Genomic DNA, 24,387 nt, shown 5'->3' with positions numbered 1-24,387 from the left:
TTGTAATATTCCCGCAACTTTTGGCAAAATATAAAATATTCCATGGACTCAACATGCCTCTCAGTAAATAGCTTGGGGTGTCTACTTTCCAAAATGGGGTCATTTGGGGGGGTTTTGTGCTATTTTGGCATTTTATGGCCTTCGAAACTGTGATAGGTAGTGAGGAGTTAAATCAAAAATTTGCACCCTTAGAAATCCTGAAGGTGGTGATTGGTTTTCGGGGTGTCGTGCGCGACTAGACTCCCAAAAAGTCCCACACATGTGGTATCCCCGTACTCGGGAGAAGCAGCAGAATGTATTTTGGGGTGTCATTTCACATATAACCATGGCATGTGTGAGCAATATATCATTTAGTGACAACTTTTTGTAAAAAAAAATTTTTATTTTTTTTTTTGTCATTATTCAATCCCTTAGGACAAAAAAAATAAATATTCAATGGGCTCAACATACCCATCAGCAATTTCCTTGGGGTGTCTACTTTCCAAAATGGGGTCATTTGGGGGGGATTTGTACTGCCCTGCCATTTTAGCACCTCAAGAAATGAGATCGGCAGTCATAAATTAAAAGCTGTGTAAATTCCAGAAAATGTACTCTAGTTTGTAGACGCTATAACTTTTGCGCAAACCAAAAAATATACGCTTATTGACATTTTTTTTACTAAAGACATGTGGCTGAATAAATTTTGCCCTCAATGTATGACTAAAATTTAGTTTATTCGATTTTTCTTATAACAAAAAGAAGAAAATATCTTTTTTTTTCAAAATTTTCGCTCTTTTTTCATTTATATCGCAAAAAAAAAAAATCGCAGAGGCAATCAAATACCATCAAAAGAAAGCTCTATTTGTGGGAAGAAAAGGACGCAAATTTCGTTTGGGTACAATATTGCATGACCGCGCAATTACCAGTTAAAGCAGCGCAGTGCGAAATTGCAAAAAGACCTCTGGTCCTTAAGGTGTTTATTGGTCCGGAACTGAAGTGGTTAATATAATGAATACGATTTATATAAAATATTTCATATTCCCTTTAACAAACATGTCACATGTTTGCATGCACCGCTGGCAAGGCTTAAGCCTCATACACACGATCTGATTTTCTGCAAAGCTCCAGACTTTTGTCCGAAGGGCATGTGCCGTGAACTTGCTTGCATACAAATAGTACACAATTGTTGGCCAATAAACACAAATGTAGTGCCGTAATACGTGGAGTTTCAGCTCTTGAGCGCCACCCTTTGGGCACCTTCTGCTAATGTTGTGTTTAGTGAGCATTGATTCCAAGCATGCGTGTTTGTACTTTGGACTTGTGTGATCGACTTGTGTACACACACGATACAAAAATCTGACAACAGAACGTTGTCCGCTGAAAATTTACTAGCCTGCCATCCAACATTTGTTGGCGGAAAGTGTGCCAACAATTGTCTGATGGAGAGTACTAACGATCGGATTTTAGGCAGTCTGTCATCACACAATTCTCGGACGAAAACCCGATCGCGTGTATGAGGCTTTAGAATGATCGGAAGCTGGGAAGTACCTAGAAGATATTCACGTGAAGCGGAGATAATTACACAACCAGAAGTCTGAGTAATATTGCAACAGTAGAGCCAGACGATGGAAAGTTGTACAAATTCCCAGATCTCAGACATTTCTATAGTGGGCAGACCTTGTGCTCCAGCTGTCTGTGCTAAAATCCAGAAACTGCCACACATTTTTATAGTAATAATTCTCTGAAATAATTATTACACCACAAATCTAGAAAAATAGCAGCTGTTAGCAAGGTTCTGTTTTTACAATTAGTAAAATTCTGATTTCATGCAATAGAGCGCATGCAACATTTTCACTTCTATGCATTATTTTCAAATTTTACAAAAGAGAATTGTGGGTTCAAATAACTCCCACGTGCACGGGGGTCCCTTCATTCCTGTGCCAGCCAATCAGGATGGAAGAAGACCTGGCACCCAGAAGAAGTGAGGGACCTACGCAGCTGTGCATCGAAGCCAATCAACTTCCAGGTTTTTTTGTCAAAGCTTAACTGAACAAGCTTAAGATGGAAGATGATTGGCTACCATGCACAACATCTTGAGGGATCCAGTCATAGTAAATATCCCCCAAGGAGATCTTATTCATTGGTCCTATGAACAAGCATCAGCCCAAGTTCACACTGTAGCAAACACAGACATGGCATGCGATTCGCACTGTAGTGTCGATCACATGCAATGTCTATGCAATGCGAGTTCAGCCATACAGATAGGTTAGTGTTAAATCGTGGAGGTCTGTAGATGCAGGGATTTTAGGGTTAGGGTGGACTTCTACTTTAAATAGTGGTTATTATTATTAAGGATTTAGAAAGGGCCAACAGTTTACGCAGCGCTTTATAATATAAAAGACAATACAGTTATAATACAATAAAATACAAGAGGATTAAGAGGGCCCTACTCAGAAGAGCTTACAATCTAATAAGGCACGATGAAGTCCAACTTGGGAGCTTCCATTTATTATTTACCCTGTTTCCCCGAAAATAAGACCTAGCGTGATTGTTTGTGATGGCAGCAATATAAGCCCTACCCCTAAATAAGCCCTACCCTGAAAATAAGACCTACAAAGATTTTAACTAGGGCTTATTTGGGGGGTAGGGCTTATATTGCAGCCAACACTGACAATCACGCTAGGTCTTATTTTCGGGGAAACAGGGTATATAGCACCAACAGTTTGGTATCACTTTACAACTTAAGGGCACACAGTACAGTTACATTATAATACAATTCCATTCTGCACATGTCTAACTACTTTGTAGAGCACACAACTGTGACTGCAGGCTTAACGTCCCCTAAATGCGGTAGCCCTTAAACTCTGCTAAAAAGCTTATGTGTACATGGACACATAGGCTTTTATGGACTGAAGTTTAGGAGCTTTGGTAAAAAAAAAAAAAAAAAAAAAAAAGATGACAAAAGCTCCTAAACTGAAGTTTAGGAGCTTCCAGTAGCTACTAGTGTACATGAAGCCTAACATTTGTCACTAAGAGGTTAAAACTCTACTTATTACAAAAATGTAGATTTTATTTTTAGGCCCCTTTCACACTACCGCGACTTCAAAGTTGTGCGATTTTGCCACAATTTCAGGGAATGCCTGTGTAAACTTGGTCTACGACCAAAGTAGTACAGGGACTACTTTGAAGGTCAGTGTTACTTGAAGTAGCACAGATACAAAAATGGTACTCATTGGAAATCAAGGGGCACGACTTGTCGTATGACTTTGTAGTCCCAATTCGCACAAGTGTGAAAGGGGCCTAAAGGGCTTCCCCGAGACCTGAAAAGTTTTTCAAGGGTTTTCTTTTGTTAAAGGTTCAGAAAGACTGCCGTACACCATTTTCTTCCTAAATCATTAGTAAAAATTCAGTTTGTTCTAGAGCTGCACAATTAATCGTCAAGAATTGTTATCGTGATCTTGACTAAAGTGTTTCACAATTCTTTCTGTGCAAAGAATTCTCTGCTCTTCTGAAGCCCTCAATAGAAAGGAAGAGCAAAACTGGGCAGTGTGCCAAGAATCAAAACATTCTTTATCAGTTGAACTTAAGTATAAACATTGTAACAATTTGTCAATGGAATAGACTTTGTGTGTAAGTGAAAAAAAATGTAACCACTTAAAGAGGAAGTAAACCCTGATGGGTTTACTTCCTCTTACATTCCCTGCAAAGGTAAAGCGTAATGGACTACTATGCATTGCATAGTAGTCCTTTATGTGTCACTTACCTGACACAGGAGCCAGCGAAGTCACTGCTGACCCCTGTAGTTCTGAGAGTCCATCTTCTTGGTGGGTCTCGCCGCTCTGCCGCTAACATTCGGCGAAGCCGCAATGACGTCACTCCCGCGCATGCGCACGGGAGCCACCACTCGCGGCATATCGCCGTTGATCGCGGCGCACTCAGTGCGCCTGCGCGCCGCTGTCTACGGCGCATGCGCCGTAGACAGCAGTGCCTGTCTTTCAGCAAATATCTCCTAAACCGTGTAGGTTTAGGAGATATTTCTTGGACCTACAGGTAAGCCTTAATCTAGGCTTACCTGTAGGTCAAAATTGGTTGTAAGGGTTTACAACCACTTAATGGACTGCTATGCATCGCATAGTAGTCCATTATGTGTCACTTACCTGACACAGGAGCCAGCAATGTCACCGCTGTCCCCTATAGTTCCGAGTGTCCATCTTCTTGGTGGGTTTCGCTGCTCCGGCACTGTGATTCGCCAGAGCAGCAATGACGTCACTCCCGCGCATGCGCACGGGAGCCGACACTCGCGGCATATCGCCGCGATCTGAGGCTTACCCAGTGCGCCTGCGCACCGCTGTCTACGGCACATGCGCCGTAGACAGCAGTGGCTGTCTTCAGGTAAATATCTCCTAAACCGTATAGGTCTAGGAGATATTTCTTGGACCTACAGGTAAGCCTTAATCTAGGCTTACCTGTAGGTCAAAGTGGTTTGTAAGGGTTTACAACCACTTTAAACCCTAAACCTTTTTCTGACATTTGTTGATTTCAATTAAAAACATATACAAACATATACATACACACCCTAGAGAATAAAATGGTGGTTGTTGCAATATTTTATGTCACATTGTATTTGTGCAGTAGTCTTTCAAATGCAATTTTTAAAAAAATTAATTACTTTAACCACTTTAGGACCAGGCCTCTTTTTCAGATTTGGTGTTTACATGTTTAAAACTGTTTTTTTTTTTGCTGGAAAATTACTTAGAAAAAATATATATATAATGTTTGGGGGTTCTAACACCCTAGAGAATAAAATGGCGGTCATTGCAATACTTTTTTTGACACCATATTTGCGCAGCAATCTTACAAGCGCACTTTTTTTGGAAAAAATTCTATTTTTTGAATAAAAAAAAAAAATAAGACAACAGTAAAATTAGCCCAATTTTTTTTATATTGTGAAAGATAATGTTACGCCGAGTAAATTGATACCAAACATGTCATGGTTCAAAATTGCGCCCGCTCGTGGAATGGCTTCAAACTTTTACCCTCAAAAATCTCCATAAGCGACATTTAAAAAATTCTACAGGTTGCATGTTTTGCGTTACAGAGGTCTAAGGCTATAATTATTGCTCTCGCTCTACCAATCGCGGAGATACCTCACATGTGTGGTTTGCCCGCCATTTTCATATGCGGGCGCTACTCACGTATGCATTCGCTTCTGTGCGCGAGCTCGTCGGGACGGGGGGGGGGGGGGTTTAAAAAAAAATTTTAATTAGTATTTATTTTACTTGATTTTATTTATTTTTACACTTTAAAAAAAAATAAAAAAAATAATGGATCACTTTTATTCCTATTACAAGGAATGTAAACATCCCACCATTATCATTCATAGGACCGCCTCCTGTAAAGAGAGATACCTCGGTTGTGGCAGCAGCTGCATGAGGCGTTCCTTAAGTGGTTAATAAAGGAAAAAAATAAAAAATAAACCCGTAAAGTTAGCCCATTTTTTTTGTAGAATGTGAAAGATTTTACGTAGCGAGAATTGTGACCTTTTTAATCTAAGCAAAGAAATTGTGATTCTCATTTTGGACAGAATCGTGCAGCTCTAGTTTGTTCTGAAACCAAAAGTAAATGTAACCATCACAGCAGTAGAGACAACCAGGGGACAGAAATCTTCTATGGAAGCCCCAAAGAAAAGGGGTTAGAAAGGCAAGAGAAATGAAGCAAGGAGCATCTCAGGAACACCTATTCCAATATAAAAAGGGAACAATTATTTGGGTAAACTTTGTGAAGAGACTTAAAGCGGGAGTCCGCTGGGACTCCGCGTTTTTATTTTTTTTTTTTAAAGTCAGCAGCTACAAATACTGCAGCTGCTGACTTTTAAAATAGTGACACTTACCTGTCCAGCGTGCCCGCGATGTCGGCACCCGAAGCCGATCTCTAGATCGACACTCGAGTGCTGCCGCCGCCATCTTGGGTATGGGAATCAGGAAATGGAGCCTTTCGGCTTCATTTCCCGGTTCCCTACTGCGCATGCGCGAGCCGCGCTGCGCAATGAGGATGGTCCCCACTGCCTCTGGGATCTGTGTGTTTCCCAGCAGGCAGCGGGGCACTTGCGGAAGGGGGCGGGCACTTGCGGAAAGGGGCGTAATGTACGCCCCTTTCCGCAGAGAGCTAGCCCGGAAGTGGGTGCAGTTACCTGGATTATCCAGGTAACTGCACCCCCCTCCCCCCTGAAAGGTGCCAATTGTGGCGCCGGGGGGGGGGGGAATCCGATGAGCGGAAGGTCCATTTTAGGGTGGACCTCCGCTTTAAGATCAGCCAGTGTGTTAATGGCAGGATTACCAGTTAAAATAAAAAGGAAAAAAGTGTGGGGAAAAAAAAATGGAATTCAGTCACCACATCTAAGGACAAGGAAGATGCAACACTATAAATTTTTGTTCTTCGGTTTAGATATACTTTAACGAAAATTCATCCCGTGATAACAGCCACCTTGCTCTGTATCACTACTTTGGGGAGTCAGACACACCTGGGTTGCTTTTCCTAGATTAAATAGTTTATTTCTCCATTTACTATGACTATTTTCTTTACAAAGAATTGTTTGTTTGTCGCTACTGTGCATATTTCGGCCCCTTTCACACAAGGCCACCTAGATGCTGCGTGTTCTCCTGGCGATTTAGTGCACTCAGTGGGCACAGGTGCAGCACCCAGACCCTCTGCCTGCAGCCCGTCACTATGGATGATGATCCTGCATTCTGTACCAAGTAGTATTTGCATTCAGGGCCCTATGCCTTCAGGGACAAATGCCAAGAACACAGATCAGAACACCAAGAGTTTAACAGAGAATGTCCTTATTTTGGGTTATGTGCACTCCCCTCTGTGTTCTATTCAACTAAAATTGGCCACAGACAGCCAGATAGACAGATTCTTCCATCAGCACAAACATCAAAACCATGCTGCAGCAAGCAAAGAGGTAAGAATAGATGCATTTTATTTTATGTTCCAATACGAGAGATATGGGATCTGGTTGGCTTTAAGGATAAGCCGTGACTTCATTTATTGGAATTTTTGTAATAAAAGGATGGGATTTTTTCGTATTTCAGGATAGAAGAAAAAAAAAAAATAAAAAAAAAAAAAAAAAAAAAGGGGGGGGGGGGAGTTTCAAACCGGTGTCAATTTATTTTTTGCTGTCTGTGTACCATTGCTAGATTTCCGCCAACTTCCTGTTGCATCTCTGGAACAGGAAGTGAGGAAATTTACCCACAGCGAGGGGGAGTTCTCCAGACGTCCCTGGAACAGGGGGTCCCCTTGGAAAATGTCCTCTTGTTTTGTGAACAGCTATAAAATGTTGCATTTCTCCTGTTTTCTCTGTGACAATAATCACTGGTACAAACAGAGGGAAAATCTCCCCAATGGAGACACGAATCAAAGATTGCAGGTGAGCTGTATTTCACATTCTCTGTACATGTAATCTTCTATGTACACGCTTCACTACATGGAAAGCGGAAGAAATTTGGACAGTTTAAGCTCCGTTTCCACTAGTGTAATTTGTGTCCAAAGTCGCATGACAAGCCACAGCCCATTGATTTCAATGGAACCCGTTCCCATCTATGCGACTTAAAGTTGCAGAAACTGAAAAAGTTCCTTCGCTACTTGGATCCAGAGATTGTAAAGTCGCAAAGTTACACTCTAAATCACGTGGCTTTGGGGGTCTCAATAGTGGAAATGTAGCCTGAAAGCCCAGGCAAACTTGTAGAACGGGTATTACTGAAGGGAATGCTAAAAGTGGTCATTTACAATTCATAATAGATCGCAGATAAAGGAAACTATACTGGTTATTGCCACAATCATTGGATAAACTCCGCATTTTACATTCACAGAAATAAACCAGTCTGTGTAGTCCTATACTGACATTACAGAAAGCTTGTTTTACTAGGAGGTTTCCCAAATATTCTACAGCTTTCTGAGTGGGTAAATGGCATTCAGAGCACGAATGGCTGCCAAGCTGTCTGGGCTTCAATTCACACTTCATAAAGCCGTCACAAAAACTATATTCCTCTAAACTCCATCTTCCTCCAGGAAAAATTCTGACCCCATTCATCTTCTCTCTCTGTATTATTTATGGCCCCATCATGTATACCTGCTCTCAGACCTATATCGGGCCTCATGTATACCTTCACTAAGATTGATCAACCTGGTCCTATCTATACTATCTCTCAGACTTGTATATCCGACCCCATTTATATCTGATCTGAAAGCTGTAAATCTGCATCCCCTTTTAAAACTTCTCCCAGATCTCCATATCTGGCCCCATTTATATACCTTCTCCCAGACCTCCCTATCTGGCCCCATTTATATACCTTCTCCCAGACCTCCCTATCTGGCCCCATTTATATACCTTCTCCCAGACCTCCCTATCTGGCCCCATTTATATACCTTCTCCCAGACCTCCCTATCTGGCCCCATTTATATACCTTCTCCCAGACCTCCCTATCTGGCCCCATTTATATACCTTCTCCCAGACCTCCCTATCTGGCCCCATTTATATACCTTCTCCCAGACCTCCCTATCTGGCCCCATTTATATACCTTCTCCCAGACCTCCCTATCTGGCCCCATTTATATACCTTCTCCCAGACCTCCCTATCTGGCCCCATTTATATACCTTCTCCCAGACCTCCCTATCTGGCCCCATTTATATACCTTTTCCCAGACCTCCCTATCTGGCCCCATTTATATACCTTCTCTCAGACCCCCATATCTGGCCGCAGTCATACCTTCTCTCAGACCTTCATATGTGTCCCCATTCATACGCTCTCACAGATCTCCATATCTGCCAGCCATTTTTAGTTTTTCTCAAGACTTCCATATCTGGCCCCATTTATATATTCTCTCAGACCTCCACATCTGGCCCCATTTATACAATGCCTTTAATAATAATTTAAGAATACCCCTCAAAAATACTTTACACGTTTTGTCATGTTACAACCAAAAATGTAAAATGTAATTTATTTGCTAGGCCAACATAAAGCAGCACAAAATTGTGAAGTGGAAGGAAAATGATAAATGGTTTTCAAAATGTTTTACAAATAAATGTGAAAAGTGTGGGGTGCATTTGTATTCAGCCCCCCTGAGTCAATACTTTGTAGAACCCCCTTTCACTTCAATTACAGCTGCAAGTGTTTTTGGGGATGTCTCTCTACCAGCTTTGTACATCTATAGTGACATTTCTACTCATTCTTCTTTGCAAAATAGTTCAAGCTCTATCAGATTGGATGGAGAGCGTCTGAACAGCAATATTCAAGTCTTGCCACAGATTCTCAATTGGATTTAGGTTTAATGCTCTCCTTGCCTGGCCTGTAAGTTTAGGTGGATGACGATTTATTGGTAGGTTTGCAGTTGTGCCATACTCTATCCATTTTTGAATGATGGATTGAACATTGCTCCCTGAGATATTCAAAGCTTGGGATATTTTTTTTTTTTTTTTTATATATATATATATAATCTAACCCTGCCTTAAAGCAATTGTAAAATCGAAAAAACATACATGTTATACTTACCTCCTCCGTGCAGTTGGTTTTGCACAGAGCAGCCCAGATCCTCCTCTTCTCGGGTCCCTCTTCGCTGTTCCTAGCCCCTCCCTCCGAGTGCCCCTCAGCCAGTAGCTTGCTACAGAGGTCACCCAAGCAGAGTCACAGCTCTGCGTGTCCATTCAGATTCAGACACAGAGCCCCTACCTGGCCCTGCCCCCTCTCTCTCCTGATTGGCTGACTGATAGCCGCAGGAGCCAATAGCGCCACTGCTCTGTCTCAGCCAATCAGGAGGAGTGTATTGGATAGCTGAGATTGTGGACATTGCTGGAGAGAGAAGGCGCTCAGGTAGGTAATTGGGGGTTGCTGGTACACACAGAAGGTTTTATCGTAATGCATAGAATGCATTAACCACTTGACCACTGGGCACTTAAACACCCTTAATAACCAGACCAATTTTCAGCTTTCGGTGCTCTCACATTTTGAATGACAATTACTCAGTCATGCAACACTGGACCTATATGACATTTTTGTCCTTTTTTTCACACAAATGGAGCTTTCTTTTGGTGGTATTTAATCACGACTGGGTTTTTTATTTTTTGTGCTATAAAAGAAAAAATACAGAAAATTCTGTAAAAAAAAAAAGAATTTTTCTTCGTTTCTGTTATAAAATTTAGCAGATTAGTAATTTTTTCTTCATAAATTTTGGTCAAAATTTATACTACTACATATCTTTGGTAAAAATAAGTACAAATTGGTGGATATTATTTGGTCTTTGTGAAAGTTATAGAGTCCCCAAGCTATGGTGCCAATATCTGAAAATTGATCACACCTGAAGTACTGACGGCCTATTTCAATTCTTGAGACCCTAGCATGCCAGAAAAGTACAAATACCCCCCCAAATGACCCCTTTTTGGAAAGAAGACATTCCAAGGTATTTAGTAAGAGGCATGATGAGTTTTTTGAAGTTGTCATTTTTTCCCACAATTCTTTGCAATATCAAGATTTTTTTTCCTTTTTTTTTTTCCACAAAATTTTCATATTATCAGTTTATTTCTCACTCACAGCATATGCATACCACAAATTACACCCCAAAACACATTCTGCTATTACTCCCGAGTACGGTGATACCACATGTGTGAGACTTTTACACAGTGTGGCCACATACAGAGGCCCAACATGCAGGGAGCGCCATCAGGCGTTCTGGAGCACCCAGGACAATTCTGACATTTCTCTCCTACATGTAAAAATCATCATTTATTTGCTAGAAAATTACATCGAATCCCAAAACATTATATATGTTTTTTTAGCAAACACCCTGGAGAATACAATGGTGGTCGTTGCAACTTTTTATCTCGCACGGTATTTGCGCAGAAATTTTTCGAATGCTTTTTTTGGAAAAAAAACAGTTTTGTGCTTAAAAAAAAAAAAACACAGTAAAGTTAGCCCAATTTTTGCAAAATGTGAAAGATGAAGTTACAACGAGTAAATCGATACCTAACATGTCACTCTTCAAAATTGCACAGGCTCGTGGAATGGCGCCAAACGTCGCTTCTTAAAAATCCCCATAGGCGACGATTTAATTTTTTTTTTACTGGTTATACGTTTTGAGTTACAGAGGAGGTCTAGGGCTAGAATTATTGCTCTCGCTCCAACGTTCGCAGCGATACCTCACATGTGTGGTTTGAACACCGTTTTCATATGTGGGCGGGACTTACGCATGCGTTCGCTTCTGCATGCGAGCACATGGGGACAGGGGCGCTTAAAAAAATATATATATATATTTTTATTGTTCATTTTACTTTATTTTAGTTTGACATTTTTTTCCCCAAAAATACATTTTTTGATCACTTTTATTCCTATTACAAGGAATGTAAACATCCCTTGTAATAGGAATATGGCATGACAGGTCCTCTTTACAGTGAGATATGGGGTCAATAAGACCCCGCATCTCACCTCTAAGCTGGGAAGCCTGAAAAAAAAAAAAAAAGAAGATTCTGGATTTGATCGTATTGGCGAGTCGGTAGAAGCACCGGAGGTCGGCGGGAGGGGGGGGGGGTGTCTATGGCTGGGTATTGCAGAGTATCACCGACTATGGCTGGGTATCTCAGAGTATGGCTGGGTATCTCAGAGTATGGCGTTGCAGAGCATTGCAGGATATTGGAGGGTGTTGCAGAGCATTGCAGAGTGTTGCACGGTATTGGCGGGTGTTGCAGAGCATTGCAGAGTGTTGCAGGGTATTGCAGAGCATTGCAGAGCGTTGCAGGGTATTGGCGGGTGTTGCAGGGTAATGCAGAGTATTTGCAGGGAATTGAGGGGTTAATTTTCGGTGAGCAGCGATGTGGGCACTGCAGATGCAGCCCACATCGCTGCCGACACCGATCTCTTCCCCCTCCGCTGTTCCGATCGGTACAGAGAGGGGGAGGGAGGAACCGGCGTCATAACATGACGCCGGTTTGTTTACAAGTGATCACTCAGTCAATTGACGGAGCGATCACGTGGTAAACGGCCGCTATGAGCGGCAGTTTACAGTGATCCGTGATGCCATGGATGCTCTCGAGTGCGCGCCCCAGGGGGGCGCGCGAGAGCGGAATTCTGGGAGGACGTCATATGACGGCCTCCCAGAGTTAAGAAACCGCCCTGTAGCCGTCATTCGGCTATAGGGCGGTTATTAAGTGGTTAAGATAAAAAAGAAAAAAAAAAAAACTTCTGCCTTTACAACTCCTTTAAACTTCTCCACAACTTTATCCCTGACCCGTTTGGTGTGATCCTTGGCTTTCGTGATGCTGTTTGTTCACTAAGAAACCTCTGAGGGCTTCACAGAACAGCTATATTTATACTGAGATTAAAATACACACAGGTGAATCCATTTACTAATTAGGTGACTTCTATCAGTGTAAAGGGGGCTGAATACAAATGCATACCACACTTTTTAGATGTATATTTTTTTTTTTTTTTTTTTTTACAAATAAGTAACACCATTTACAATTTTCTTTCCACTTCACATTTATGGGCCACTTTGTATTGGCCTATGACAGGGGTAGGCAACCCCCAGCACTGGTGCCACAAGCTGCACACCAAGCCTCTTGTTTGCACTTGACTCCCTCCCCATCAGCAGAGCAGAGAAGTGTCAGGGAGACACTAATGCATTCCAATTTCAGAATTCCCCACACCGCACCTACACTGAGGGGGAGGCACTCTGCCCCCACACATTGAAAAAGATGGGAAACATTGTTTGGTTCTCTAACTTTGCTGTAGTTGCGATTCTCAGCTTTTGGGATGGGGGAAGAGATTGGGTGCAGTTCTGCTGGGGGGGGGGGGGGGCGCTCCCCATTTCCAGGAGGACTGTCTTGGCCACTGCTAAAGCCAATCACAGTCCTGCTAGGCCCACCCACCATCTGGAGGAAGATGACTTGCTTGGTTGCCACTACCAATCTCAGAAAGAAGGGATTTCACTGTGATTGAGAATCAGGTGACAGTTTGTGGAATTACTGTTGAGCTTCTTGGAACCTTGTTGAAATTCTTCCTGAACCATTGCGTCACTTACTACTGAACACCTACACTCTGTGTCCCTTCAGCGTTGGGCCAGATGAGAAGGGGGGGTGCAGCATTGGGCCAGATGAGCAGGGGAGGGAGGTTACAGCGGTGAGGCAGAAGTGCAGGAGATACACTGGTGGGAGGGGTGGGGGGGGGGGGTTCAGTGGTGGGCAGAAAAACAGGGGCGTACAGTGATGGAGCAGATGAGCAGTGGGTGCAGAGGAGAAAGAAGGTACATGGGTGGGACACATGTCAAGGGGGTACAGCTGTGGGACAGATGTGAAAGGGGGTTACAGTGGTGGGGCAGATAAGAAGATGGTTCAGTGGTGGGCAGACGTGCAGGGGGTAGGACAGTGGTGGGGCAGACGTGCAGTGCATGAATTTGGGCTCATCTGAGGTGTGGAGTTGCAGGAATTAGGGCTGATCTGAGGCGTGAGTTAATTTCTCATTACTAAAAGTAGTTTACAGCATTTACTTTATAAAAAAATCCTTTTCGCGTGAAGTTGACTTTTTTGTTATAAAATCGGCACGCTCAATTTCTTTGAGATTTTTGAGCACGCTGTGCTCAAAAGATTGCCTACCCCTGCTCTATGACATAAAATCCCAATAAAATACATTTTCGTTTTTGGTTGCAACGTGACAAAATGTGGAAAATGTCAAAGGTTATGAATACTTCAAGGCACTGTATCTTCTCTCAGACCTCCATATCTGGCCTCATGTATTTCTTCTTTTAGACCTGCATATCTGACCCCATTTATATCTTCTTTCAGACTTCCATATCTGGCCAGTTTATATCTTCTTAGACCTGTATATCTGGTCCCATTCATACATTCTCTCAGACCTTCATATCTGGCCCAATTTAGATCTCTCAGACCTCCTTATCTGGCCCCATTTATTTCTTATCTCAGACCTCCATATCTGATCCCATGTATACATTCTTTTAGACCTATTCAAAAGGTCATGTATAGATCAAGAATCTCCTATTGAACACCCAATACTGTACGTTTTTCGCCTTACATTTCAAAGTCAAAACAGTAATGACACAATGGAACTTTTTATGTAAACCGATGACAGACCTAAAAAGTGTTTCCTTATTCATTTTACAGGTCAGTGCATGCAGGAATAGTATACCTACAGTCATTTGCTGGTGTGTAAAGTGTATATGGAAACACAAACCAAAAAGCAACCCCTTTCTACCAGACAGATCTTTTAAAATATGATAAATCCAAGATGCTGCAAACTCCGGTTACATTGAGTATGTAGGCATCTTCCTAACACCAGCAAAAACACAGCATTATATGCACAGTTTGTTCCCATCAGTGGCCGTTAGTATGACGTCGACCCAGACTGTAGCTGTCTATACTAAGTGAACAGATCGGCTGAATATACCCAATGTAGTGCACACAGCATTGTGACGTGTACCGAGAATCTGTACATCTGAACCCGTTTATACCTTCTCTCTGATCTGTATATCTTGCCCTATTTATACTTTCTCTCAGACCTCAGTATTTGGGCCAGTATATACACCTTTTCTCAGCCCTGTACATCTGACCCAATTTGAACCTTCTCTCGAACCTATTTATCTGGCCACATTTATATGATCTTAGACCTGCATATCTGGCTCCATTAATATATCTTCTCTCATGCCGCGTACACACAATCGGACTTTCCAATGTGAAATGTTTGCTGCAAGTTTGTTGTCGGAAAGTCCGACCATTTGTATGCTCCATCGAACATTTGCTGTCGGAATTTCCACACACAAATGTTTGAGAGCAGGTTCTCAAATTTTCCGACAGCAAAACTTGTTGTCGGTAAGTCCGATCGTGTGTACACAAGTCAGTCACACAAAAGTTCACGCATGCTCTGAATCAAGCAGAAGGAGCGCACTGGCTATTGAATTTCCTTTTTCTTGGCTCGTCGTACGTATTGTACGTCACCACATTCTCACATTTCGGAATTTTCGGGCAACATTTGTGGGACTGTGTGTATGCAAGACAAGTTTGAGCAAACACCCTTCGGAAAACAATCCATGGTTTTGTTGTCAGAAAATCTGATCGTGTGTACGGGGCATTAGACCTCTATATTTGGTCCAATTTATACCTTTTCTTAGACATGTTTATCTGGCCCCATTTATACCTTCTATTGGATCTGTAAATCTGGCCCCATTTATACCTTATCTCCGACCTCCATATCTGGTGTCATTTATACTTTCTTTCAGACCTGTATATCTGTCCTCATTCATACCTTTCTCTCAGACCTCCATATCTGGCTCCATTTAGGCCTTCTCAGATCTGTATATCTGACCCTATTTGAACCTTTCCTCAAGCCTATATATCTGGCCACATTTATACCGTCTCTCGGACCTGCATATCTAGCCCCATTAAACCTCCTCTCAGGACTTCCATATCTGGCCCCATTAATATTTTCTCTCAAACCTCTAAATTTAATCGAAACTTCTCTTAGACCTATATAACTGGCCCTACTTACACCTTCTTTTTCTAGACCTGTGCATCGGGCTTTGTTTATACCTTATCTGAGACCTTCCTATTTAGCCCAGTTTATACCTTCTCGGGCCTGTAGATCTGGTCTTATTTAAACTCTCTCTCAGTACATCTGCTTCAATTAAACCTTCTTAATCTTAACTCCATATCTTGCCCCATTTATCTCTCCTCTCACACATCTGGCCTTATTCATACCTCCTCTGAGACCTCCAGATTTGGCCTAAATTATACCTTCTCAGACATGTATATCTGGTCTGTTTACCACCACAGTTTTAGCATTCCAGATTTGCATGCGTGTTTAGACGCGTTTTTAATGCTTTTCTAGTGTGTTTTTTGTTTTTTAATTTTGACACTTGAGAAAGCTTGGGACAATAGTTTATGTGCATTCCAATGCGTTTACAAGCACTCTGATGCATTCTGGAATAAAAAAAGAAATAAAACGCAGCAGGTTGTACTTTTGTGGAGAGCACAGGAACTGACCACACTGGTGTGAACTAGGGCCTTTGGAATACATAGCAATTACTGTTCCAGATGCATTTTAAAGGGGCACTAGAAAGCGTCTGATGTGAACCAATCCTCATACCTTCTCTCAGACCTGTACGATTGTATAGCTATATTGTTTCTGGCCCCATTTATGGATTCTTCAGGACTTATACATGGGTTGTGTATAGATCAAGAATCTTCTTATAAACACCTGATATATTTTTCTCCTTACACTTCAAACAGCAATGGGCACAATGGAACTTTTCGTGCAACGCGATGACAGACCTTTAGTGTTTCCCTTCCTATTCCACAGGTCAGTACCTGCAGGAGCAGTATACCTGAAAACGATGCAGTCATTTTCTGGTGTGTAATGAGTATGTGGAAACACAAATAAACCACAACTAACCATTTTCTACCAGGCAGATTTTATAATATATGACAGTGGTCACAAAAACGTTCTAAACAAAGGGCCAGATTACTGTCCTTCAGTCTTTATGGGACCGGACTGTGGCCAGCAGGAATAAAACATTTTTCTGGCATCATTGGGAGTAAACACTGCCTCATCTTTGGTATTAGGGGGAGGAATAGTTCCCCATTGTTGGTGTTAGTGGGAGAAATAGTGCCCCATTGTTGATGTCAGTGGCAGGAATTATGCACCATTTTTTTATGTCAATAAGCAGAATAGTGTCTCACATTAGACTACTTTCACACTGGGGGGCGTTAGCGGTAGAGCGCCTATAATTTTAGCAGCTCTTTAACGCTGTTAAAGCTTTTCAAGCGCTAGCAGGGCACTTTTAACCCCTGCTAGAGGCTGAATAAAGGGTTAAAAGCACCACTGCCAAATCGCTTTGCAGGCGCTTCAGCAGTGGTGCCCATTGATTTCAAGTGGCAGGGGTGCTCCCCCCCCACCACCTCCTGAAAGATGCTGCTTGCAGGACTTTTTCTAACGACCTGTAAGCGCACCGTTCCAGTGTGAAAGCACTGAGGCTCTCACACTGGGGATGCAGGGGATGTGTTTTTTCGAGCGCTTTGCATGTGTTTTTTTTTTTTTTTTTTTTTTTTTAGCCAATGGCATCTGAAAAATGCCCCCAGTGTGAAAGGGGTCTTAGTGGGATGAATAGTTCCCCCCAAGGGCCAGATAAAGGCAAGCAAAAGGCTGCATCTTGTCCTGGGGGGCTGCAGTTTGGAGACCTCTGATATATGATATACAGTATCTGAGATGCTACAAACTGGTTGCAGTGACTATGTAGGTTGCTTCCTGATACAAACACAGAATTCTAAGCACAGACTGCTCCCATCACTGGCAGATAACATGAGGTCTACCCAGACTGCAGCTGTCTGTACAGAGTGATAGTGTTGTATTCACTGAATATACCCAATGCAGTGCACACAGCATCCAAGATTGATTGGTGATGTGTTCCGAGATCCAAGAACTGGCAGTCTAAAGTCGTTTGGTAGTACAACCCTCCCAGCAAAGGGGGAATTAAAAAAGTGTGATTATCTATGGGCTATCTTATTACTAAGTAATATAACTGAAAATATGAATGTGTTCACGTACCATTAATCCTTTGTAATTTACAGCACATCTGTAAGATGTAAGGCCTACAGCATCCCAAACTAAATTAAAAGACGGCTGCGAGATGTAAGACCTATGGGAACCCAGAGAGCATAAAGGACAGCTGAACTTTTAAGTACATGCTGTTCTTAAATAATGCAGTCATCCCCCTAAGTGCAGTTCACTTGGTACAACACTTACCTCCAACCCTGTTCAGGGAAATTCATTATCTAGTCCTGTCCTGTCTGAAACCAGCCTTTCGTCCTAATACTTTTCTGCGGGGTCCACTGCATCCTGCACCGCGGTCAAAATTATGCCTATGGGATTAGAGCTGTAGGCTCCCATAAGTATGGCTCTCCCATAAGAATGAATGTGGTCACAGCGTGCATCCACAAGAAGGACCCAGCAGGGTCACAATAGGAAAAAAGGCAGTGTGGCTCAGGGCAGGTTTTCACAGCGAAGTTGGCTAGATTAATGGACAAGGTGGGCTGCATTCAACTTGTCCTAACCCTTCTTTATTCTATCCAAAACATAAAAAAATAAAAAAGTGGATTCTCACCTTATTACATGTGTACTACAATAAATGCTTAGATATATAAAACCGGAGTTTATGTTGAAGCAGATGCACATAAATATAATGGTGTTATTGTGGCAACACAGTGGCTTAATAATTATATCTCTTCTGCCTGGCAGCTCTAGAGTCGTTGGTTCAAATCCAAACCATGTCACTTACCTGCCTGAAGTTTGCGTGTTCTCCCTGTGCCTACCTGGCTTTCCTCCCACACTCTAAAAGACATGCTGGTAGGTTAATAGTGTCCTGTCTAAATTGGCGCTCGTATGTGTATGAATGTGAGTTAGGGACTGTAGATTGTAAAATCCTTGACCGCAGGAACTGATGTGAATGACAGGAGTGTGTGTGTGTGTGTGTGTGTGTGTGTGTGTGTGCACGTGTGCATAAACGATTTTGACTAAAATGAGAATCAAGAGTTCTTTGCTTAGAATAAGATCACGATTCACGCAATGTATCATCATCTTTCACATTATACAAAAAAATAAATGAGGCTAACTTTACTGTTTTGGTTTGTTTTTTTAATTAAAGTGTATTTTTCATAAAAAATTGCGTTTGAAAGACCGCCGAGCAAAAATGGTGTGACATAAAATATTGCAACAACCACCATTTTATTCTCTAGGGTCTCTGCTATATAAAAAAAAAAAAAAAGAAGGTTGTGATAAAACTTGGCAGGCTGCCTGTTTTTTTTATTTTTACTTTACCTTCTTCAGGGTGAAAACTCTCTGCACTTGTTAAGCCGGCAGATGACAAGTCCATCTCTGCACTCTGTGCAGGGACAGACCTGTCAGCGTACGCTCTCCCCAATGGGGGGGGGGGGGGGGTAACGGATGATTACGGAACGCCTGTGCATTTTCATCCAATCCGCCAGAAGGATGGAAAGTAGGTCAGCCATCCGTCTGGATTTTGCGGAGTGGATCGGATGTCCATGGACATGTCACCGCTGACATCCAACGCTCCGTAGAGCTGTATGGAGCAACCGTTCTGAAAAAAAAAATAAAATAAATAAAAATGACCGGCAGATCTGAACAGTCCGCATATGTGAAAGGGGCCTACTGCCGCGTGCACACATACGGACTTTCCGGCAGAAAAGGTCCGACGGATTTATTTCATCGGATATTCCAATCGTGTGTGAGCTTCATCTGACTTTAGTTTTTTCAAAAATTCTGAAAGACATAGAAATAGGAATTGATTCCATCGGAAAGATTTAAAACATGTTCTATTGGGAAAACCATTCATCTGTATGCTATTCCGATGGACCAAAAATGACACAAGAACAGCTACTGACTACTGGCTATTGAACTTCCTTTTTCTAGCCCCGTTGTACGTCACCGCGTTCTAAACGATCGGACTTTGGTGTGATCGTGTGTAGGCAACTCAGTTTCAGCGGAACACTGTCGGAAAGACCGTCAGAGTTTATTCTGATGGAAAAAACGGTTGTGTGTATGCGGCACTATAAAGAATTGTGACATGCTGTTTTGAAGATCGGGAACGGAAAAAGATCACAATTTCGTTTAACAATTAATTGTGCAGCTCTAATACACACACACACACACACACACACACATACATATATCTCTAATTACCAGCGCTAAAAAAAGTCCCATAAATAAATGGGGGATAATAAAGAAGACACCATCACAGCAAGTTACATTTTAATTACCGAGAACAGTGTAAAACAAACAAGTAGGGTTGTCCCTGTATACATTTCAATAAAGCAGCTGACAGATGCTTCTCTTTGCACTCCCGCGGCTTTCAGTTGCTTTATTGAAATCTATACAAGGAGTTTGGTGGTTGTAACTCCCCCCACCACTGCACCGGTCACCCCTGACTGTCCCTCATATCCTCCTCCAGTTCCCCTCTGTCCTCGATCTGTCAGGATGGAGTGCGGAGGAAGGTCACTTACCGTCTCCTTCCTTTTCCAAATGCACAGAGTCAGTGATCACAGACTGTTCATTCATAACTGTCACTGAGCACTGAACTGTGTTTACCATGTTTCAGTTTATGAATGAGGAGGAGCCGCTGTCTCCTGTCCATTCATCTTCAGTGCAGCTGAGGCTGCAGAAAAAGAGACTGAGGAATCTCTGTCCTCAGTCCTTTTCTCAAAAGGGAGGTGTCAGGGGTCTGTTAAGACCCCTAATATATCACCAAAGCCACACCCCAACAGGGCTAATAAAAAGTTGTAATAAATATCAAAAAGATTAAAAATTTTAAAAAAATAAAACCACAAACACACAACATTGACACCATCTTATCTCTGCAGAAAATCACTGACTATCTATTATGAACACGGAGGTACATTCTGTAAGATATTTTCTGCCTATGAAATGTCACGACAAGAGCTATTGCACTAAATCAGATGCCCATATCCAAATCCATTGAGGAGTCATTGCATGTGCATTCTAAGAAATATTTCACAGCTCTCAAATTGTAAGCTGCCCATAGACTTTAGAAGGCACGATTCAACTACCTCTGACAAGCTAGGAAGAAAAATCCCTCTACTAACTAATTAGCTTGTATAAAAGAAGATGCCAAGGTACTGGATCACTAAAGAATTGTTGATTGTGGAGTTAGTGTCCATATAGTTAGGTGGAAGTGGCAGAAGATCGGCACGCAACACCTTGAACTTACGAACATTAAATAGGGACCAATATAGTGGAAATTCAGCAGGGAAATGAAACCAGACTGTGATCCACAGCTCTTAGCAGATCAGACCAGGGTAAGGATGCATTGAACATGTAAGAAAAGCAGAAGCCAAGTCACAAGATCTGTAAAATCACACCAACATTCATTAAAACATATCCAGACTTACACATAAAGCAGAACTCCAACCACAAAGGGAAGTTCCTCTTTAAAGTGGTTGTAAACCCTTACAAACCACTTTGACCTACAGGTAAGCCTACATTAAGGCTTACCTGTAGGTCCAAGAAATATCTCCTAAACCTATACGGTTTAGGAGATATTTACACAAAGACAGGCACCGCTGTCTACAGCGCGCATGCGCACTGAGCACGCCGCAGATCACGGCGATTTGCCGATTGTGTCGGCTCCCGTGCGCATGCGTGGGAGTGACATCATTGCTGCTGCGGCGAATCACAGCACCGGAGCAACGAGACCCGGAAGTCACTCCGGAATACATGGCAGCGGTGAAGATAAAGGAGGAGGACCGCTTTGGGGGCTTTGCTCTCAGGTAAGTTGTTCATAATGAGCTAGTATGCTATGCATACTAGCTCATTATGCCTTTGCCTTGCAGGTTACATTTTTTTTTTTTTTTTAAAGTGCCTTTACTTCCTCTTTAAGTCCTTGTCCCCTGCCACATTAGCCATGTTTTTTTGTTGGGGGGGTGCAGCGGGTACCAAGTTATGACAGTTACCTTCTACCACTTCCCCTCCATCCCCGCAGTCTTCTGGGACCACACAGGTCCCAGAAGACTGAGGGCCATTCATAGAGCGCAGCACAGATCGCACATGCGCACTGGGTAGACTCTTGTGAAGCCTAAAGCAGAATAGCTGGCTGCCCAAAGTTAGGACGGCGGCACCAGGAAATCGAGTGAAGAACTAGTCCGGGCGAGCAAGGCGCTGGATCTTTGGACCGGCAAGTGTCCTTTTATTAAAAGGTCAGCAGGTAGAGGATTTGTAGCTACTGACTACTTCCCCCCCCCCCCCCCCCAGTGAACCTCTTTAAGCAGATGGGAGGCGTCCCACGTTTTTTTGGGTGCAGCACTAAGGTCTGATTCACACCTATGCATTCTTAGTGCTTTTTGCAGGTTTGCACTACAGAACGTGTTCCATAGGAAACCATGTTATATGGACTGTAGAGAAAATCTGCAAAATGCAAAGAGCATTAAAAATGCATAGGTGTGAATCCAGCCTCAGAGGCTCTGAGAACTGTCACAGACATGGCAAACCATTCAGTTTCCTATCAGGCCGGCTTACCATCCATGGGCTCAGCGATCCTCTGGTGCCCTGCTGTGTTCTGTGGATTTCACTTCTATTCCTGGAGGTGCCTCCCATCAGCTTAGTTGTAAGTCTGGATAGGTTTTAATCAATAAAGGTTGGTGAATTTTTACTGATCCAACGTCTTGGCTTTTGCTTTTCTTACATGTTCAATGGATCCTTCTGAACTGCTATTCACAGTCTGGTTTTACTTGTCTGCTGGACCCCCAGTATATCGGTCCCCATTTGTGGTTGGTAGTTCAAGTTGTTCCCTGTGGATTTTCCAACACTTTTTTTACTGTCAATCCCACCAAACCATATGGACACATGAACTGTACAATCAGCAATCCATTGTAAGCACTTGGTTATTGTGTCTTTAGGTACGTTAATTATGTTTGTTTAACTAATTAGCTTGGCCAATCTCACTATTACTTAAAGTCAGGGGAACCAGAGCCACCAATCAGAGGAAACAATAGCCAGGATGGGTCTTCTAACCATTTATGGTTCCCGACAGCAGCAGACTCGGGGGCAACCTGCACACATGAGTGTCACCCGAACATTTAAGCCAACAATGACAAGCTGGGTTCTCAGATCACCAGACTACTATCTATTGTCACTGGGGGGTAGGGGGGGGGGAAATCTATTGTCACTGGGGGGGGAGATCTATTGTCACGGGGGGGGAGATCTATTGTCACGGGGGGGGGGGGAGATCTATTGTCACTGGGGGGGGGGAGATCTATTGTCACTGGGGGGGGAGATCTATTGTCACTGGGGGGGGGAGATCTATTGTCACTGGGGGGGGGGGAGATCTATTGTCACTGGGGGGGGAGATCTATTGTCACTGGGGGGGGAGATCTATTGTCACTGGGGGGGGGAGATCTATTGTCACTGGGGGGGGGAGATCTATTGTCACTGGGGGGGGAGATCTATTGTCACTGGGGGGGGAGATCTATTGTCACTGGGGGGGGGGGGGAGATCTATTGTCACTGGGGGGGGGGAGATCTATTGTCACTGGGGGGGGGGGAGATCTATTGTCACTGGGGGGGGGAGATCTATTGTCACTGGGGGGGGGAGATCTATTGTCACTGGGGGGGGGGGGGGAGATCTATTGTCACTGGGGGGGAGATCTATTGTCACTGGGGGGGGAGATCTATTGTCACTGGGGGGGGAGATCTATTGTCACTGGGGGGGGAGATCTATTGTCACTGGGGGGGAGATCTATTGTCACTGGGGGGGAGATCTATTGTCACTGGGGGGGGGAGATCTATTGTCACTGGGGGGGAGATCTATTGTCACTGGGGGGGAGATCTATTGTCACTGGGGGGGGGAGAATCTATTGTCACTGGGGGGGGGAGAATCTATTGTCACTGGGGGGGGGAGAATCTATTGTCACTGGGGGGGGGGAGAATCTATTGTCACTGGGGGGGGGGGGGGAATCTATTGTCACTGGGGGTAGGGGGGGGGGAGAATCTATTGTCACTGGGGGTAGGGGGGGGGGAGAATCTATTGTCACTGGGGGAATCTATTGTCACTGGGGGAATCTATTGTCACTGGGGGAATCTATTGTCACTGGGGGTAGGGGGGGGGAGAATCTATTGTCACTGGGGGTAGGGGGGGGAGAATCTATTGTCACTGGGGGTAGGGGGGGGGGAGAATCTATTGTCACTGGGGGTAGGGGGGGGGGGAGAATCTATTGTCACTGGGGGTAGGGGGGGGGGGGAGAATCTATTGTCACTGGGGGTAGGGGGGGGGGAGAATCTATTGTCACTGGGGGTAGGGGGGGGGGGGAGAATCTATTGTCACTGGGGGTAGGGGGGGGAGAATCTATTGTCACTGGGGGTAGGGGGGGGAGAATCTATTGTCACTGGGGGTAGGGGGGGGAGAATCTATTGTCACTGGGGGTAGGGGGGGAGAATCTATTGTCACTGGGGGTAGGGGGGGAGAATCTATTGTCACTGGGGGTAGGGGGGGAGAATCTATTGTCACTGGGGGTAGGGGGGGAGAATCTATTGTCACTGGGGGTAGGGGGGGAGAGAATCTATTGTCACTGGGGGTAGGGGGGGAGAGAATCTATTGTCACTGGGGGTAGGGGGGGAGAGAATCTATTGTCACTGGGGGTAGGGGGGGAGAGAATCTATTGTCACTGGGGGTAGAGGGGGGAGAATTTATTGTCACTGGGGGTAGGGGGGGGAGAATCTATTGTCACTGGGGGTAGGGGGGGGAGAATCTATTGTCACTGGGGGTAGGGGGGGGGAGAATCTATTGTCACTGGGGGTAGGGGGGGGGAGAATCTATTGTCACTGGGGGTA

At 43.6% G+C, this 24,387-nt stretch overlaps 1 protein-coding gene across 7 annotated transcripts in view; it reads right to left on the bottom strand.

Annotated features, from left to right (window-relative positions):
- PLEKHG3 (pleckstrin homology and RhoGEF domain containing G3) overlaps positions 1-24,387 on the bottom strand; it is a 246,119-nt gene that overhangs the window by 220,701 nt on the left and 1,031 nt on the right. The gene's annotated exons all lie outside the window — the stretch shown is intronic.

Source organism: Lithobates pipiens, unplaced genomic scaffold (assembly GCF_037356315.1).
Source record: "Lithobates pipiens isolate NorthernLeopardFrog02 unplaced genomic scaffold, aLitPip1_a1.2 Scaffold_30, whole genome shotgun sequence".
In the NCBI taxonomy this organism is placed as follows: domain Eukaryota; kingdom Metazoa; phylum Chordata; class Amphibia; order Anura; family Ranidae; genus Lithobates; species Lithobates pipiens.
Note: the sequence above shows the minus strand (reverse complement) of the source record. Positions and strands in the feature narration are given on the sequence as shown.